We start from the raw sequence: 20,858 nt of genomic DNA, 5'->3' as shown, positions 1-20,858 counted from the left end.
AAGACAGAAAGCCAAAAGTGGATAGCTCATGAAACGAGGCCCTTGAGATGAAATAGAGAAACTTATTGGAAGGATTACTCATAGATATTTTTTTCTAACATTTTATAGAAATTTATCACAAGTAGTAAAGTTGCAGAAGTTGTAGTTAGCAACCATATCTCAATCACTTTCTATTTTTGCCTTATCACATATCTCATTTTTCCATCCTTCCATCTACTAGCAACACATCTTGCTTTTGATGCATTTCAAAATAAGCTGCAGATGTTAGCACATGTCACCTCCAAGTACTAGATTTCCAAATGTGTTTACAGCTGTAAGTACCTAATATATGTATATATAAACCTTCCATACCTGTTTTTCTAATTAATCTAATGAAATGAATCTCACTGATTTTTTTAAATTAAAGCATGTCCCACAATGAAAAAAAAAGGAAGAACAACTAAAGAAACAGCAACAATTAAATGCAATCCGTGACCCTGGATGGGACCCAGCAAGGGAGGAGAAGAAGCTCAAAGGGACACATGAAAAAACTGGAGTCCATCCTGAAAGCTTTGTGTAAATGCTCAGTTGTTTGAATTTGATACATGTGCTTAAGGTGGTTACGTAAGTGAGTACTGTCTTCTTAAGAAACGTTCATGCCAGTGTTCAGAAAAATGGATATATAGATGAATATATAGATAGAATTATATGGTAAATGAGGCAAAATGTGAAAATTGGTGTATCTGAGTGTGTGTGGGTTATGCTGGAGTTCTTTGTACAGAGTTTGTAATATTTTGGTAACTGTCCTTTAAGTCTGAATGTATTTCAAAATAAAAAGTTAAAAAAAAAAGCATGGTTATTATCGTTTTAAAGCATGTTTTCCCTCATACTTCAGAGTATGATCCATTAGAAAACTTTCTGAGAAATACAAATAAAGCTTATTGAAGTAGGTTTTTAATAGGTTGCTTTATAAAAAAATGATAAATAGTCAGACATGAGGATATGAGATTTGATATATGTCTACTGTGCCTTGAAAATCAGTTGCATACCAACACCTGTTGCTTTGCTACATTGTCAGCAGCATTTCAAATGACCAGGCATGCATTTCAGTTAGTATCCTCTGTGGTAGAATGCTGATTCTGGAAGGCATTATGAGCCCAGGTCGACTAAAGCTTTGGTTTTGTAGCAAAGGCTGGTAGGACAATTTTTGAGAAAATATAGTTTATATATTCCCTATAGATAAATATTGCATACAAGGATCCACCCTGGCCCTTTCAGTGTGTCCAAATACTCTGTTCTCTCTGTGTTCTAAATCCTTGCTCTCTGAGTTTAATTTCTGGAGAAATCTTGATTTCTTGGTCTGGTATAATTTGCTAAATTGCTGCTGAACACTCTCAGTGACCCAGGGGTCCATCATCGACCCCTCTTCTGACTTCATGAGGACTCTGGACAGTGGCCGTATGTGTTCCATAGGTGGTGGCCACAGGCTTGGGCTGCACAGTGGCAGTGTGCGGCTGCCAATAAATGTGAGCCTGGTAGCTTCACGTCGCTCACAGCCCTGTGCTTTTTAGATGAGTCATATATATCATGTACCTTACCATTTTCTTTCCTATGAAAAGGGTGAACAAAAATGCCCCACTGATTGGACATACATGAGCCATTTTTCCGAGAAAAGGTGCAGCAGAGTTTTTCAAGATCTGGAATGTTGCCTTTTCTTTTCTCTGGAGTCTATTCTACTAGCTGTGCTCAGTATCCTACTCTCTCCTTCTTATGGGCTTTACCAGTACAGATGTCCTTTCTCTCCTGACTGAATGCATACCGAACCTCAAAACAGCTCCTGGGGTAAGGGTGATCCCCTCCTCACCCTCATTTTTGACATGAGAACATTAGGGCCAAAGGAGATTGGGAAAGGTCCCCAAGGCCACTGAATAGTAAGTGATTGAGCTGGGATTCCACCCCAGCCGTTAGCCCCAGAGCTGCTCAGGGTGGGCTGCTGCTGACTACTCCTCCTGTCTGCTGACTTACACCCATTCTCTTGACTTTATTTTCTTTCTCTCAGATCTGTCCAATTTTCTCCACCCTGTAGACTGGAGAACACCTGTCTCTCACTGGTGCTACTTAAAATGCCTCCCAAACAGTCTCCCACTTCCAGATTTGTCTTGTCCGATCCATCTTGCAGTCCATGATCACGACAGTCATGCTGAAGCTCAAATCTAATCACATGAATCACTCTGCTTCAAATCCTTCAATGGCTTCCTGGTGTTTTCAACCAAAAATCTGTATGTATAAGAAGGCTTAAGATCTGAATTTTGTCAAATCTACCCCTTCAGCTTCATCTCTGGCCATTTTCCATTTGCTGTTTGACCTGCCTCTTGGTCCCAAATGTCTATGGTTTTCTCTTGTTTCGAGTTTTCTTTAAAGTCTCTCTTTTTTCTCTCTCTCTTCCTGGAAAGTTCTTGCCCCCAGCCTCTGTTAGCATGGTCCTATTTTAGACCCCACTCCTGGAAGCCATCCCTTGAACACCTACATGTGGGTCACGTGGCATTCTGTGCACTCGTACATCAAGCCTTGGGCATGCCGTTCTGTTCTGTAATTCCTCACTCACTCTTGCCTCCCTATTAGACTATGTCTTGTTCACATGGTCCAATGTCTGATGGTGGATATTCATTACATATTATTGAATGACTGGATGAATGACAAGAATTTTAGAAACCAATGAATTACACTTAAAAATGTCTCTCTAAATGCATTCTAGTTGGCTTCATGATGCTTCTGGGTCTCTCCACTTATGAAATGGGATTATCACAATTCTAATACACATTTATGCTGATGACACAAAATTTAGGTTGTACAAATTCTGCCTCTCAAAACCTAGACTCATTATTAAAGGACAGTTGCATTAAATGCTTTGTGGAAATTTATATGCCTCTTATTTTTATATAATTTTTATCTTATGTTTTGGAAATGTATTAGTTTAGGGTGAAAGACAGACTAATTGGAAGTCTATTGATTTTGTCTGCATAATAAAACCTGGATTCTATAGTTTTTCAATTGGTAATTCACAGGAAGAAATGACTGTAGTTGTGTCAGCATAGCGGAAGGGGACATTTTACGTATAGAACAATGATTCAAAGGAATGAATTTATGAAAATATATTACCCCATGTATTATTTTTATTTTGTTTCAAGAACTAGAGAACACATAGCAAAGTTTTTATTTATTGTATTTGTGCCTATAGCTCTTGATTTGCTCCTTCCCTCCACCACCAGATTCATTTTTTCTTGAAAAGCACTAGTTCAGAGCTGCTTTCCTTTTTACGCTGTTCATCTTAACACTGTTACCTGTGCTAGGATTTTTAGTGTTTTGGCTTTTTTTATGACTTTTATAACTTATATCTGATTTCTTGAATGGCCGGTAGAAGCTTTACCACTAGACTGCATCCATTTGGAAATCACTGCATATATCAGTCAGGATGTTGGGTTATGCTAAGGTATATCTGTGGCTTCAAATAATCAGACTTATTTCTCATTCAATAATCTCACCAGGGAGTTCAGTTCATCATAACATCTAGGAACCCAGGTGTACAGAGCAGCTGCCCATCTTAAATGTGGCCAGCCACTATGCCAACAGGAAAAAGAAAGCATCTTCCACAGACCATGAAATGCCCTGGTCTAGAAATGACATGCTTCATTTGAGTTCATGACTCATTGGCCAAAATAGTCACAGGCTCCAGCACAGAGAGGCCGGGGATTTCTCATAAGGTGGAGATTTGGGTGCACTTGGTAAACTATGCCCAAGACTGCCTCAGTGTGTCTCTGATGTCTTCATCCCATGGAGATTTGACTTCCAATAGTTCTTGTGAACAACCTTATTAGCATTCTCAAAGGCAATTCTTATTAACATTAACCCAGATTCTAAGAAGATGCTATCCTAACTCTCTTTGCTAATGGCCCTCTGCAAAGACACGGGGTCCTCGGGCTGTATCCTTAGAGGGGTCCTGCCTTTGCCTGCCCCTGCGGGGTCCCTGCCACACTCACCTGCAGCTCTGGCCTGGGACTGGCTTTGCCATTTCTGCTCATAAAGCTGTCACTTCCACTACTGTTACATCACACCCAGTTCCTAAGAAATGGTCATTTCCTGGGTATATGAATGTAAACTCTCATAAGGTAATTTTGGGTCATAGAATTCTAAACTTGTTTAGTTACCTTAAGAAAATACCTCCTGAGCCTGTCCTGCACCTCCTGGGGCCATAGTTAGAAAGGAGCAAGAGCTGGTGAGGCACAGAAGGCACAGCTGATGAAAGGGGTTCCACTCCAGAGGTTCTCTGCAGGCCAATGAGCCAGCCATGCCATGCACCTTCCTGCTAGGCACTGTGCATTTGCCTGCTTATTCAGGAATGCATGGCTGGATCAACTTTCATTGATAGGAATTTTAAGGTGTTTTTTGTGGTTGCCATCTTACTTTTGGGGCAGCATCCAACTTTGAAGGTGGGGAAACAGATTTATTTTGGGCAATCTGGTTACTTGCACTCCAAATGTGAATGGCAATTGACTTATTATAGGTATTTTCACAAAAACATCTTTAATTAATAGTACCTAGATGAACCATGGCTTTAAACAGTTTTTAGACATGTTTAGTTGCAGTCACATTGCTCCAAATTGAAAAGGGGATTGCCAGCTTTTTGAAATTCCCCATGCTACATTAAGAACCTTTCTTGCAAAACAATAGTCTTTACAATGCCCCACCCCACTCCTTCCTTTTTATAATCATGAGATGAGATTTTTAAATATTTAGTATCCTTCTGAGCTCCATACTAGTGTTCTAAAGGTCTTTGCTTGCATTAAATAACTAATCATATCACCTATAAATACGGGGAGTCAATGTAGAAAAAATTGACCTCAGGAAGAGACTGCTATGGATAAATCTTTGCAAAGATTCTTTTTTCTTTTTTCTAAACAGAACCTTAAATTAAATTTGGAACATGGAGCACAGTACAATGGTGGCAGCAGTTTGCCTGCTGCCTACCAAAAGTTGAATTGTGTGTCAGGCATGATAATTACCAGTGCTCAAGCAGAGAGAACCATCTAACTCTGTCCTGATTATTAATTAATCTGATGCTTCACAGCATTTAAGTCAGTGACCCTGTTGCAGCCTTGGAAGTTACAGAAGGATGGCTAAGGGTTAAAGGACATTTGGGCTTCCCAACTCCCCAAAGGAAGGATGACGGCAATCTTAAAACAGTTCTTTGCTAGATTGGTGGTTTTTTAATTTTAATTTTAATTTTATTTATTTATTTACTCTGGGAGGCACTGTCTCCTCACAGAAGCAGATTTCAACAGGGAGAGAGTGTGGCCATCTGAGACCCCAGGCCTGAATTATAGATGCTAGCCTCTGAAGGATTCCCAAGGACATATTATTCCACCTTCACATGAGAAACAAGTCAGGTTCATCTCAATAGATCATTTAAAGTGTCATTTAAAGTTGTTTAGACTCTGTCTTCAGTTAATACATGCTCATTGGTGATGATTTGAAAAACCTGGAAAACAAAGAAGAAGAAAAATCACATGTAATGCTACTGCCTTATATTTTGGATTCTATTTTCTGCATACTTTATTTTTGTATTGATAGATCAATTTATTAAATCACATTGTACCTTTTCTTCTATAATCTGATATTTTATTAACACTTTCATGCCATTATATTTATTTTGTCCTATGACTTATGATCACTGGGTAGTATTCAATTGAAGATGTATACAAAAATATATTTATCAGAGCCCTATTATTGGACATTTGGATTGATTCTAATTCTTTACTCCTCTGACATTCCAAGAAACTTTCTTTTACATAAATATTTGTGTTCACCTCTAGATAATTCTTTAGAGTAAATGGTTTGAAATCGAGTTAGTAGGAAAAGGATATACATATTTTAGAAAAGTTTTGACATATGGATAAATTGTTATGCAGAAAGGTGGTGTCACTTTTTGTAACTACCAGCAAGGTACAAGGTGGCCTCTTTCCCAGTGCCCAGCAATGCTGAATATAACAGTCATGCAGTCTTTAGCAGTGGATAGGTAGAACTGCGTTGTCTCAATTTGCATTGCTTTGCTTTCTATTTGAATATTTGTCAGGAATTTCTATGGATTCCTTTTTGAGTTGTCTACTAATGTCCTTTCCCTAGTTTCCCTTTGGGTTGTTTACCTTTTCTTATTGATTAGTAGAGAGTTCTTAATATGCTAAAGGTATGAGCCTCTTCATTTTATATAGTGCATGTTTTTGTTCTAGTCTGTCATTTACTCTAGAAGTTCTTTCACCTTTCATGTGCCTTGAAATGAGCATGGACCAAAATATAAATATATTTATATAAATATATGTTTATATATTCATTCTGTGATATATATTAATCTGTGAAATGTGCTTGGGGAAAGAAGGGTAGGGATAGTGAAGAGGAAGAAACAAGAAAAATTGGATGAAATTTTGTATTCCAGCTCTGCCAGGTTGAAAATTTTATGATTCCACCACTTCCTAATTCTGTTCTAATTACCACATATAACCAAGCCATATGGGCCCTTTTTTGATGTATATTTTGGGCAGGCATTACCACTGCTTGTTAAGTCACAGTACTACAAATTCAGGGTTAATTTTCTTTTAATGAAGGAACTTCTGCAAGGCCCCCAGGGCTTTTTTTCTTCTGTTAAACTGTTATGAACCATTTCCTTTTAAAATATGCCAATAGCGTTAATGAGCTAGGCTTGCCGCTTTCTTACAAGTGTAGTGAATGGATGACCTTGCATCAAAAATGAGGACACAGTTAGAGGTATTGAGGTCTTCCTTCTGACTTTGAGTCCACATGACTCTTCCACCATGCACGTGGGCGCACGGAGGCTGTGACATGCAGTGCAGTTAGCTTTGGCTGCTGGTCAATAGAAGAGTGAGTTTCCAGGCCAGCTGTCCACAGTGGCATCTGGTTTTCAGGGGACATGGCAGCTCTCACAGTCAGGTTTGGGGATTCTGTATCCTTATGTGGGATACATTTCTACAATTGGGTCCAGCAGCCCAGGATGCTCCGGAGCTCTGCGCTTGTGGGAGAAGAGCAGCTGCTGCCAATGACCCGGCTCTGTGCCATGGGAGGGCGGGAGCTCTGCGGGACCATGGCCACCAGGCTTGGAGAAAAATTTTTCTGTCATTTAAGGAAGAGTACTTATCATGCATCTAGAAACTGGCATTTCCTGAAGGAAATGTTAATTAAGAACCATGGCTCCAGGTATTTCTGCTCATCATGCCTGGTCTCTGTTCTGTTTATTCTCATCTTGAAAGCTCCACGCTAGAGCCGCTGTCCCGCCTGGCCAGTCTCACATGGGGGTGTGGAGGGCGCCCCAGCCCAGCAGTGGCAGCTTCAGCAACAAGCCTTGTATTTGCTTATAAATACCACAATTTCTGTATTAATTAATCCTCATTATACCCTGAGAAGCAGGTAGTTTCCTCATCCTCCTGATGAGGAAAGGCAGGTGCAGGGAGGCGGAACCAGTGCCAAGCTCTCATATGGGGAGGCAGGAGGCAGGAGGTGGGAGGTGGGAGCTAGGAGGTGGGAGCAGAATGCGGTGTCCATGTCCGAGGCGTGGTCACTGTCAGCAGTGAGTGGACTCAAAAGCAGGCAGTGAAGCCACCTGGGGCAGACTCAGTGGGCCCAGGAGTCAGCCGGAGAGGCCGGTGGTATCTTAAGCAGATGTGGGGCAAGCGTGGGGGGCTGCATGCTCCCCCTCAGCAGCAGATGCAAGGACACCTGGCCATGAAGGGACCCAGCGAGGAGGAGGAGGGACGAGGGGGGAGGAAGGACCAGGGAGCAGGGGCACAAACATATATGCCAGCCCTCACCAGGGCTTCGAGGCCATGTCCATCTCCACCATACACAGACTGTCAACTTGGGGAAGGAAGGGCAAGAAGAGTGATCACAGAACTATGTCGTGTGACCTCAGCACATGGTAAATGTTGCTGAGGCTGAGGTACCAGTGAGGGCTAGCAGGTATGTTTGTGCCCCTCCTCCCTGGTCCCTCCTCCCCCAGTCCCTCCTCCTCCTCACTGGCTCCCCTCATGGCCAGGTGCTCCTGCATCTGCTGCTGAGGGGGAGCATGCAGCCCCCCACGCCTGCCCCACATCTGCTTAAGATACCACCGGCCTCTCCGGCTGACCCCTGGGTCCAACCGAGTCTGCCCCAGGTGGCTTCACCACCTGCTTTTGAGTCCACTCACTGCTGATAGTGACCACGCCTCAGTCACTTAGTGTGTACTCTGCCCCCATGGATGAGTCATGGGGGTGCATGAATCTCTTACAGACAAGGAAAAGGAGCAAGGCTTTCTCTGTGAGTCTGAGTGTGGTGTAAGTACCCAAAAGGTTGGAATTACTTTTTTTTCCTGTGCATTTAAGGTATTAGAGTATAGTCTTGTCAGCATCCTTTTTTTTCAGGGGAGAATAAAGCATAGCTGTACCATGATTTTCCTCTAACCAGAGGGAAGTATGTCCCCATCGAAATTATGTTTTTGTTTTTTTTTCTACATAGAATTACTCTAATTTCAACTCCTCAAATTCTTTTAAGATCATCAACTGCATTTTCTAAGAAACTGGCCATTAAAACACAAGTCTCTTCCACCATGCAATTTATTCTGACAGCTAATGTGGAAACCAGTTACCTTTCTATTCTGGAAGGATAAGGAATAGTAAAGTCATCGACTTGAAGAACTCCATGGACCTGCCTTTGACTGGAGCTCTCCTGAGCGTGGTGTGTCATCCAGGTGTGCCGGCACGCCGTCCAGGCATGCCAGCACATCGTCCAGGCATGCTGGCATGTCGTCCAGGTGTGGCTGGCACATCATCCAGGTGTGCTGGCACGTTGTCCAGGTGTGGCTGCCATGTCATCCAGGTGTGCTGGCACATCATCCAGGTGTGCTGGCACGTTGTCCAGGTGTGGCTGCCATGTCATCCAGGTGTGCTGGCACATCATCCAGGTGTGCTGGCACATCATCCAGGTATGCTGGCATGTCATCCAGGTGTGTCTGCCATGTCATCCAGGTGTGCTGCCATGCAATCCAGATGTGGCTGCTATGCAGCTCAGCTGTGCAGGACTCAAGCCCCGTGGGAAAGCAGGTGACACTCTCAAGCTGATGGGTCCTCGTGTCGTGTTTTGGAGGTTCATGCAGACCCCACCAGAAGTACTGAACTGCAGCCCCGGGCTCAGACAGTCTCGGTGTCAATGTTTTGATGTTACATGGCTCGTGGTCTCTGGATTTGGGGACTTGGGTAGAGGCTTTCCTGCATTTCCCAGGGCTCCTTTCCTCATGGGGCGCAGGGACCATATCTTAGGCCACTGAGTACCAGCTTCACCAGGACCATCTCTGGTGTTATTTACTTAATATTTTTCTTTAAACTGGCTCAATATTTTTATTTAAATGCATCTGTTTAGAAAGGAAAAATTTATGATTATCATACACCATTAAAAATATTTTGCCCTAATAGAGGGTCATAATCAAAATAGTGATTTAACACAGAATGAACTCCTGTGCTCACTTTGGCTCTGAATTAATAGCCTGGCCTCCTGGTTTCATGAGGAGAGATTGGCAGATGTCTAAAAAGTGTTACAGGCCTAAACAGCATGGGCTGAGACTTCCTGCTTGGTCTAAATAGGACTGAAAAGGGGTCAAAATGGCACTGACATCGTGTGACCCAGAGCCCCGGTGCCACTGGGACCCATCTGCCATATGACCTGAAGTAACCAGAGGGCGTTTCCTCCACTCCAGTGGAAATGCTGATTTAGGATAAAGCGTTCATGCTTCCCGCCTAGCGCGGCCAGGGGCTGGGGCAGGCCGGCACTGGCATGGATCCTTCTCCTCCGGAGCAAACCCATGGTGGCCTCCCACCGCTCCCCTCACCCGCATTTATTTTTACTTTATGATGAAGTTTGCGAACTACAAGGGAAAACGTGGACAATTCTCTTCTGAGTGCTGCAGACATGGACAAGATGCCCAGCTTTGAGGACAGCAGCAGGGGCGGTCAGGGGCCCTAAACGGAAAGCACGGGGAGCCTGGTGGGGACACCTGGGTGCTGGAGACACGGTGGCCGCATGGTTGCCTGAGGCTGCTGTGACCAATGACCACAAACCTCGTGCCCTGACCAACACGAGGTGACTCTCGTGATTGTGGATGACAAAGTCTGACATCAGTTCCACAGGCCAAATCAAGATGGGCCACGCGCCCTCTGGATGCTCTGGGAGCAAAGCTCTGCAGCCTCCAGCCCACACCTGGCCCCTCCTGACCTTGCCCCCCCCCATCCCCCGCCCACACCCGCTCCTCCTGCCCCCCTGCTGGCCACGCTGGGCTCGTGCCGTTGTCCCCTCCGTCCCCTGCAGGCGCACTCGCCCTGCCCCCCCCAGCAGGACTCCCAGATTTAGGCCCATCTGGACAACGCAGGACCCCCTCTTGAGTAAGAGAACATCCGTGGGCTCCGGGGGTGCGTGGGCGCACTGTGCAGGTTGGGCAGGCTCAGCCTGCTCCGGGAGGATGGTTGCCAGCGTTGGACGGGGAGCAAGTTGCAGCCACAGCCCGGGACCTAGGGCTCAGCGCTGTGGTGGGTCACCCCGATAGCCACCTTGTGAGGCCTTTGTCCCGCATTTCACGGACAAAGAAAGGGCGGGAGCCATCCTGACCGCTCATGTGCCGCGTGGTCCACCTCACCGGGCCCCTCCGACCGATCCTGGGATGAGCCATGACCCTGGCCATGCGGCTCTGGGCGACTACAGGACAGGGGACCTGATGCCGTGCAGACCTGGGGTGAGTGGGTTGAGCATGTTGTGTCACTGTTCAGCCACTGCAGATATGGCTATACAGAAGGTCTGCTGTGGGCAGTTTAGTGGGAATGCTGAGTCCACAGTGACAGAGTCCATGGGAATTAGGTCCAGGGGCATAATAACACAAGCCCAACACCCCAGTCCTGCCCATGAAAGTTCTCCCCTCCAAATGTGCCTTTGCAGAGTTAACAATTTAGGTTGAATTGGTTCAGAACAAAAGAAAGAAATTTTCATTTGTAAAAGAGATTAGTTTTCCTTCTTCTCCTACTTAGGCTATAACAACAATTGAAATGCAATGGGATTCCATTTTTAAATGGTTTTCACTAATACAAATAACGATAAGAAAAGAAAGCTATTTGGGTGACACTGAATAGAGTCTGACCAAGGCATCACAGTAACTGTAGGTAATACATTCCAGCTCTTAATTTGCAATGCTGGTGCTTTAACTGCTTTTCAGGAGTGTTCAGAGGTGGACCATGGGGTCCCTTTCTCCAGAAGGGCAGCAGGGGACTGTGATCATTTCCTCCAGGATGTCCCAGGGCCATGCAGAAGGGACCCAGGAGAAGAAATGGTCTTTGGCTTAGAATAATTTATATCCCTAACTCACCTTCATCTGTGTAACATTTGGCTGAATGTTTGCTACTGGGGAAACAGTTACTCATGCTGTAAAATCTAATCAAATGGTTTCATGGTAATGAACGACTCAGGTTTAATGAATTTTTCTTTAAATATGAAGTTAATGTCCTATTTTAGAATTACTTGTCCAGTGAGCATTTAAGTGAGTGATCACTCACTTAAATATTCTATGGAATCTTTCAACGACACCAGGAAAATGGAGATAAAATGTCAGTTCCTCATTTCCACCTGTTTAAAAAGCACAATTACTAAAAATAAGCACTATGGGCACTCTAGCATGTTGAGCCGATTCCTACCTTTCTGTAGCTTGGGTGGTTTCTGAAGGAACTCGTGTGGTCTGTGGTTGCCACTTGCTTCTGTGGTCATGCATTAATAACATCTGACCAAGCGTGAAGATATGCTGGGGCCATCTGCTGTCACCCATCCCAGGATGTGTTTCAGCTTCCCCAAGTAGGACTCTGATGATCTACATGGCTCCATGCTGGATCTGTGGCCATCCTACTGAGCTGCATGACCCAGTTATTTTGACAACAGAATTCAATCTAATCTCAATTACACTGAAACTCCTTCATTTGTGGGTAGTGGGTACAGCTCTAGCCACCTTATATAATTTCAGTAAAACCATGAGCTCTCTTCTCTATGTAATAATAGGATGTCAGATATTAGTTTTGTGTGCATCTCCATGTTTTGGATATGGCTCCCAAGGCTGAGAAAAAGAAGGGTCAAGAACCTCCACCTTCTAAAACCAACTGCATTCTCTTTTCTCCACACCAATCCCTCACCTTCCACTCCCTTCACCCTATGATGACCATTACTCACTGTGCCACAACAGGGACCACTGCTTGCTTCTCCAGGATTTCTTTAAGCTCTGGGCTATTGATGCTAAGGAAGTGAGAGCTGGCTACTTGGATAGCAGAGCAGGATGGGATTCTCTGTCCACCTGGCCTGGTGTCCACATGTAAAGTCTTGTACGAGTGAGTGAGCCAAGACTTTCCTCAGCCCTGTCCTTCCACTGCCCAATGCTGTCATTGCTGGCCTTCCAGAGGAAGCCCACCCAGCTGACAGAGAGGAGAGAGCACAGTGGACATGGCATCAGCCTGGGGACCACGAGACCCTTCTTGTGCTGACTGTAGCTGCTGAGGGCGAGTCATTGACTGAAGTTACAGGGCTTTAGTTTTACCTAAAAAAAATATGAGGGGACTGGAGTCAGTGGCTTTCAAATTGTGTCATAAAACTCCATATTGGTGCCCCCAGGACTGGTGACCACGGTCACCCCTCCTCTCCCTGTCCCACTGCTGATGAATCAGATGACCAGGCAGTGATGCAGTTCCTGGGAGCTGTGAAGCTGGCACCATGATGGCATCACATCGGTGCCATCCCTGCCCTGAACTGCTTCCTCCCACCCTCCTGTTGGGTAAAGTAATGAATGCCTGTGTATTCATGCTACTCCTAGTTGTTTATCTGTTTCAAACAACTGGATGCATTTTAATACATTCAGCCTTAAACTAGTGCTACTTATCAGACAATTCTGTTATGAATGAATTCTGATAAATGCAACATGATAACAGAGTTCTGAATACCTTAACATTCAGTTATTTTGTAACCATCCCCTGTAAACTTGAAAGATTTCATTAATGGTGGATTTTTTAACAACCATGCACATAATACTGCTTTAACATTTTCGATAAATTTTTGTCTTCCAATGGCAAATCTGAGCACATTTATAATTCACCCTTTCCTTTCACACTGATACTAGAGAGAAACTGGTATCACAAATCAAAATGTGAAATATTAAACTGGATAAACTATTCCAGAATTTGCAACTAGTATAGTTAAACATGGGAATGTTTTTAGATTAAAATAGAAGGCTGTTCTCTTGTGCCTTGAAGTAACTAACTTCTTTGCTAGTTTTCAGATGAACAGATATTCATTTCTCTTCTGCCTTTAATAAAGCAAATGCAGTTACTGCTAACAAACATGAATGACCAACAATGTTAATTTTGGAATAAAACATGGATCTGAAGTGCATTTCAATAGGGAAATTGATTTAGTAAGTACATATTACTAATATCTGGATGAAATATTCTAGCCTTCTATACATTCACTTCTTGATAAATATCAGTGAATTGTTGAAACAAATGAAATTCCACTCTCACCTTCAAACAAGCACAAAAAGCCTTTGGTATCAGTTTTTTGCTTAATATTTGAAAATGTTGAACACATATGTTGTTGAAAGAGACAGTGGAAACATGTTACCTAGGTTACATGAATTTATCATCAAAAACATAAAATGGATCTTTTAAAAGCATATAATCCCCTCCTCTCCCAATTTACATATATCTGAAGTCTTTTACCAATTTGATGATTTCTTCATTAGATCATTCATATTTTTATGTCAAAGGGAAAACATATTTTCAAGAGAGTTATTGCCCCTATTCTATAAAGATGCAATGATTTATTTATAACATATCATTCTTACCATAAGGGACTAGAAAGAGTAATCAGGCTTTCTTTGAAAGAGGTTAGAATAGAAATGGAAGCCATAGCTTGGATTTTTCACTAATATATTAAATTCCTACAAAGCAACTTAAATTCACACGATAAGAGAGGTAGCACGAAGTAGGGAAAAGGATGTGTTTTTTCTTTTCTTTTTTTTTTTTTGGCATGGGCAGGCATGGGGAATCAGGTCTCTGGCATGGCAGGCGAGAACTGTCTGCTGAGCCACCATGGCCCACCCAAGGGTGTGGCTTTTGACATGAGATAGGTTTGCCCCTGTACCCCAGTTCTCCCTTCCACCTGGGCAGACACTTGGCTGGTGAATCCCGCACCCCTTCCCAGTGCAAATCTCGCACCCCTTCCCAGTGCAAATCCCGCACCCCTTTCCAGTGCAAATCCTGCACCCCTTCCCAGCATTAATCCAACACCCTTCCCAGTGTTAATCCTGCACCCCTTCCCAGTGTTAATTCCACACCCCTTCCCAGTGTTAATCCCACATCCCTTCCCAGTGTTAATCCCACACTGCTTCCTAGTGTTAATCTCACACCCCTTCCCAGTGTTAATCCCGCACCCCTTCCCAGTGTTAATCCTGCACCCCTTCCCAGTGTTAATCCCACACCCCTTCCCAGTGTTAATCCTGCACCCCTTCCCAGTATTAATCCCACACCCCTTCCCAGTGTTAATCCTGCACCCCTTCACAGTGTTAATTCCACACCCCTTCCCAGTGTTAATCCTGCACCCCTTCACAGTGTTAATTCCACACCCCTTCCCAGTGTTAATCCCGCACCCCTTCCCAGTGTTAATCCTGCACCCCTTCCCAGTGTTAATCCCACACCCCTTCCCAGTGTTAATCCTGCACCCCTTCCCAGTATTAATCCCACACCCCTTCCCAGTGTTAATCCTGCACCCCTTCACAGTGTTAATTCCACACCCCTTCCCAGTGTTAATCCTGCACCCCTTCACAGTGTTAATTCCACACCCCTTCCCAGTGTTAATCCCGCACCCCTTCCCAGTGTTAATTCCACACCCCTTCCCAGCGTTAATCCCACACCCTTTCCCAGCATTAATCCCACACCCCTTCCCAGCACGAATCCCGCATGCCTTCCCAGCGTTAATCCCGCACCCCTTCTCAGTGTTAATCCCACACCCTTTCACAGCATGAATCCCGCACCTCCTCCCAGTATTAATCCCACATCCCTTCCCAGCATTAATCCCACACCCCTTCCCAGTGTTAATCCTGCACCCCTTCACAGTGTTAATTCCACACCCCTTCCCAGTGTTAATCCTGCACCCCTTCTCAGTGTTAATCCCACACCCTTTCACAGCATGAATCCCGCACCTCCTCCCAGTATTAATCCCACATCCCTTCCCAGCATTAATCCCACACCCCTTCCCAGTGTTAATCCTGCACCCCTTCACAGTGTTAATTCCACACCCCTTCTCAGTGTTAATCCTGCACCCCTTCTCAGTGTTAATCCCACACCCCTTCCCAGCACGAATTCCGCACCCCTTCCCAGTGTTAATCCCACACCCCTTCCCAGTGTTAATCCTGCACCCCTTCACAGTGTTAATTCCACACCCCTTCTCAGTGTTAATCCTGCACCCCTTCTCAGTGTTAATCCTGCACCCCTTCTCAGTGTTAATCCCACACCCCTTCCCAGCACGAATTCCGCACCCCTTCCCAGTGTTAATCCCACACCCCTTCCCAGCATGAGTCCCGCATGCCTTCCCAGCGTTAATCCCGCACCCCTTCCCAGTGTTAATCCCACACCCCTTCTCAGTGTTAATCCCACACCCCTTCACATCCTTCTCCACACTCCCCAACTTCCCTCAGAGGCGCCGAGAAGTCAGATGCAAGCTTTATCAGCCTCCCATCCAACCAGGCTGAGTGACTCAGTTCTCATAAGAAGCTGAAAGGGGAAGGCTCCAGAGCATTTCTAGGGAATCTTTTCCTAAGGAAGAGAGCAGCAGGAGCAGAAACTTGGTTTCTCTTTGCCGGCACCCCTCTTTCCTCCTCGCTTGGGGCCATAAGTGGATGACGTGGAGGAGGCACAAGAAGACGCAGACCCACAGGCCCAGAGCCCCGCCTTGCTGAGGCAGTAACCCACCCCTTGGGTTACTATTTTCAGATTTCCTCTTTATTGATAAAAATACTTTCATTTTTCATAGCTGTGATAGGTTGACTTGTGCACCCCAGGAAGGAAAAAAAGTGTGTTCTTAATCCATTCCCATGGATGTGAACCCATTGTAAATAGGATCTTTTGAAGAAGTAATTTTTGTGAAAATGTGGCCCAATGGAATGGTGTTGTGCCTTCATCCCATTTCTGCAGATATTATGAAAAGAAAGCATCCTTGAAAAAAAGGATTGGCAGTCAAGGGAACCTGGGAGAGAAAGAAGATATAGTCATGTGCATTGCCATGTGAAAGAAAAACCAAGACCCATGCACCACTGTCAGGCAGCCCCAGAACAATCTTTGGGAGAAAGCATCTTCTAGCTTCAAAACCATAAGCCAATAATCCCCCCTGTTTTGGCCAGCCCATTGTATGGTGTTTGGTCTAGCATCTGGGGAACTAAGACCACATCCAAAGCACCCTCGCAGATGCACTACTTTTCCTATGATGGGTAAGTGATGCAACTTCTCTGAGCTTCAGTTTCCTTTCTGTAATGGAAATTATAGTACCTTACCCATGGTGTGTGCTTGTTCCATATGTATTAAGCTACTAATGTACTTGAACAGACTTACACATCATAGAAACTCAATTATAAATAGCTCTTTCTCATTATATTGTTTGGAGCTTTGTTGCCTTAACCAACTTGAGGAAGACAGAATTTAATTAAGTTCTACTATTTTTCCAAAACTGACACAAGATGTTTCAATGTATACTTTTTTAGTTAATTCTTACAACAAACCTACAAGGAAGATATTATTTTCCATTATTAGACAATGAAACAGAGACTTAGAAATAGAGGATGTTCCAAGATCACATGTTTTGAATATGCCAGAGCTGGTATTTGTGCCCTAAAGATAATCCTAAATGGCTTGGGGTTTAGCAAAACTCTAAGCCAGGGCAGTAAGAATGTATCAAACTAGAAAAGGATACCTCAAACTCAGAGAGCCTTGAGACAAGTGCATAGACAAATGCTGAGAGTTCTGAATGTGTAAATATGTGTCTCAGGACACCAGTGGGAAGTAGAGAGAAAGATTTGGGCAGAGACTGAGAGGGGATGTAAGAAATTCCTGGGAAACAGGAGCCAAGAATGAAGGTTCAGAGAAACAGGTAGGGCTGGTGGCAGACTCCCGTGCCTTCCCAAGCTAAGATGGTAAAATGCATGTGTGAATCTGGTAGAAGAAAGACAAAAATGGATGGAGGGAATGGGCAACAGAAGAGAGTAATATCCCAGCTAAAGGCATTGAACAAATTTAAAACACTGCTGACTTAAGAAGACATGTCCGTGGAGAGTGTTTGATCTCTGGTCGCTGGTTTGCAATCTAGGAGATAATGCTGCTGAAATTAGGAGTCCAGGTTGCAAATATCTTCAAAACCCCAGTTATTTTCCTTGTCAGCATTCAGCTACTCTTTTAGTCATTTGGTGGTCGGCTGGTCAACATCATTTGGGGTCTTTGTGGCAGGTTCCTTGCCTGGGGCTGGGGTTGTTAGACTTCCAAACAGAAGAGAACATGGTTCCTGTCCTCAAAAACCCCACATTTATTAGTTATGACATACTTGACAGACCACTGGGAACACATCAGCGCACCAACAAGAGAGCGCCTGGGCCTGAATCTGCTGGAAGGGACCAGGAGGGGCTGCCCAGAGGAAGTGAGCTTTACTGAGGCTTTAAGGATAGGCAGGATTTTGCTTTTGCTATTTTGTATAAGGTGGAGGGAGGTCATTGAAGTGGGAAATGTTAAGAAGAGGAACTGTTGAGTGACTAGATGATAACAATTTAAATTTATAGTTAGGTTTGTGACTTTGATACATGAATCAAAGGGAAGAGTGCAAAGGTCAAGTGACATTAAAATAGGGTAAGGAGGCATAAAGCAAGAGAAGAAAGCAGGGCCAGATAATAAAGGTCTGCTATGGCAAATTAAGGCATTTATTCTTTCCTCTGGGTATTTGAAGGATTTTAGTTAGGAAAATGCATGGGCAAATTTGCATTTAGAAGGATAGCATTGCCTGTCTGTGAAGGGTGGTATGTAAGGAGTAAAATTACAGACAGGGAGCCTTTAGCATGGATGAAATGTGGTGGGGATTGAAATGGGGAATATGAAAGAAGGTGGCTGACAGCAGAAACAGGGAGTGACAGTGATGAGCCGTGACAGTTGATTAGGAAAGGCAGGTGGGAGAAGGGTAGAGCTCCGGGGTAGTTGCAAAGCTCCAGGAGTTGTGGGTGGGGCCCTGTTTCCACATCTAGCAGCCCCCCAGGTGATGCAGATGCTGGTCTTGGGGCCACACTTGAAGAACCACTGGTCTAGGGGACTTGCAGTTTTCTGCCTTGGATGGGTGATGGTCTCCCCACACTTGAGAAGTTGAGACAAGCACTGAATTGGCAGCACATCATAGTGAGCTCTTCTAGTGAAGCCCAGGGGCCCCCCTCACAACAGTGTTTTCTGGAGCACAAAATAAAGGACATGCAAGTGCAGAAGTAACACACTGAGTAAGTTTTAAACATTTGCTGAAAATTAAAACATTATGCATATTGTATCAAAGCAAGTCAGCATACAGTAGGGTCATGATTTTCCAAGTCTCTGTTTCTAATATGGTCTGAGATCAAAAGATTTTTAACATGAAACAGTTTTATTTTCCATGAATGATAGAGCAATTGAGGTGAAGGGAACTTCATAACATAAACTTCTGTCATATAAACTTCTGAATGTAGGATAATCTGGAGGGATGATACAAAGATGTTTCTTTGTACTATTTGTCCTAACAAGAATTTATAAGCAAGCAAGTGATAGAGAGAATCACATAACAAAATCACACCCTGTAGAAAATACTTTTTATAAGGAAGTATAGGAAATATTATTTTCTCAAAAGAGAATGCTAGAGATAAAATTGGGCTGGAAAATAATAAATAATCCCATTATTTTCTGAGGCTTTTTATAGTTTTCTGCTGCACTCACAGTGTCCTCAGCCCATTGATTCCAGTTTTTGGCTAGTTAGTTCCACCTGGCCTTGGTGCAGGTGTGGCTGCTGAGAGCAGTGGCTTTAAAAAATTAGTTCCTAAGACCTCCTGTAACACCACCAGACTGACTGAAATCAGAATTTCATGGAATCAAGCTCAGAGTCCTTATTATTAACAACTTCCCACAGGATCCATACTCACTCTGAACTTTGAGAATCACTAGCATGGACATTTGACTTGCCAGGAAAAAGGTTTTCTTCTCTCAAAAGAGTGCTTATGTTTATGTCCATCTATTTCATTGTGACTACACCTTGTTTCTCTCTTTTTTTCTGTATTAGAGAAGTTGTGGGTTTACAGAACAATCATGCAAAAAAATGCACCATTCCCACAAACCACCCTACTATTAACACCTTGCATTGGTGTGGAATGTGTGTTACAGTTGATGACAGAACATTTTTATTATTATTATAATATATATTATATTATATATATATTATATTATTATAATATATAATATAATATATTAACATTATTAACAATGGTCCATAGTCTAAATAAGGTTCATTGTTTGTATAGTAGTTTAATGAAGTTTTTGAATTTTTTATTCTGCTGCCATATATAGAATCTAACATTTCCCCTTTTAATCACATTGAGATACATATTGCTAATTACATTCACAATGTTGTGCTGCCTTCACCACCACCCATTACCAAACCATTTCCATCATTCCAAATAGGAGCACTGCACATTTTAAGACTTGACTCTCCATTGCCTCTCCCCATCCCAGCCCTTGATAACCTATATTCTAGATTCTGACTCTGTGAGTTTGCTAATTCTAATTGTTTCAAAATGGTGAGATGGTACAATATTTGTGCTTTTGTTTCTGGTTTATTTTGTTCAACATGATGTCTTTAAGGTTCATTTATGTTGTCACAGGTACCAGGACTTCATTACTTCTTACGACTGAAGAACATTCCATTGAGTGTATATACCACACTGTATCTATACATTCAGTGGCAGATGGACACCTGCATTCCTTCCATCTTTTGGCAATTGTGAATAATGTTGCATGAACATTGGTGTGCAAGTGTCTGTTTCAGTCCCTCTTTCAATTCTTTTGGGTAATTTACCTAGTACTGGGATTGTTGGGTCATGGTAGTTCTCTATGTAGCTTTCTGAGGAACTGCCAAACTGTCCTTTAAAGCAGCTGGACCATTTTACATTGCCACCAGCAGTGAGAGTGTGTCCATTTCTCTGCATCCTCACCAACACTTGTTATTTTCCATTTTTTTAGTTAGCAGCTGTTCTCATGGGTGTAAAATGAGATCTCGTGCTTTTGCTTTGCATTTCCCTTATGGCTAATGATGCTGTGCATCATTTCTTGTTCTTTCTGGCCATTTGCATTCCTTCTTAGCAGAGCTTTCTATTCAGAGTCTTTCCCCTGTTTTTTAAATTAGCTTATTTTGATGTTAAGTTGAAGAATATCTTTATATATTCTGGATATTAAACTTTATTGGATATGTGGTCTCCGAATATTGTTTTCTCATTGTGTGGGTCGTCACTTGACTTTCATGATAAAGTCCTTGGAGGTGCAAAAGATTTTAATTTTGGTGAGATCCCATTTACGTATTTTTTCTTTGGTTGCTTGTGCTTTGGGTATAAAGTCTAAGAAACAGTTGCCTGACACAAGGCCTTGAAGATGCTTTCCTACATTTTATTGTGGGAGTTTGATAGCTCTGGCTCTTTTATTTAGGTCTTAATTGGTTGGTGGACATGGGTTGATTTT

General features: G+C 43.3%; 1 long non-coding RNA gene across 3 annotated transcripts in view; it reads right to left on the bottom strand.

Annotated features, from left to right (window-relative positions):
* Positions 1 to 5,244: 5,244 nt before the first annotated feature.
* Positions 5,245 to 20,858, bottom strand: part of LOC143672727 (uncharacterized) — a 53,104-nt gene continuing 37,490 nt past the window's right edge. Inside the window, exons 3-4 of one of the 3 annotated variants that reach the window (XR_013170006.1) lie at positions 12,271 to 12,631; positions 5,245 to 5,515 (exon numbers count right to left, since the gene is read on the bottom strand). This is a non-coding gene — a long non-coding RNA (uncharacterized LOC143672727). Of the gene's footprint in view, positions 5,516 to 11,875; positions 11,958 to 12,270; positions 12,632 to 20,858 lie in introns of those variants that run through there. The other 2 variants (XR_013170008.1, XR_013170004.1) reach the window with 2 other exon arrangements.

This window comes from Tamandua tetradactyla (genome assembly GCF_023851605.1).
Source record: "Tamandua tetradactyla isolate mTamTet1 chromosome 9 unlocalized genomic scaffold, mTamTet1.pri SUPER_9_unloc_1, whole genome shotgun sequence".
NCBI classification, from domain to species: domain Eukaryota; kingdom Metazoa; phylum Chordata; class Mammalia; order Pilosa; family Myrmecophagidae; genus Tamandua; species Tamandua tetradactyla.
Note: the sequence above shows the minus strand (reverse complement) of the source record. Positions and strands in the feature narration are given on the sequence as shown.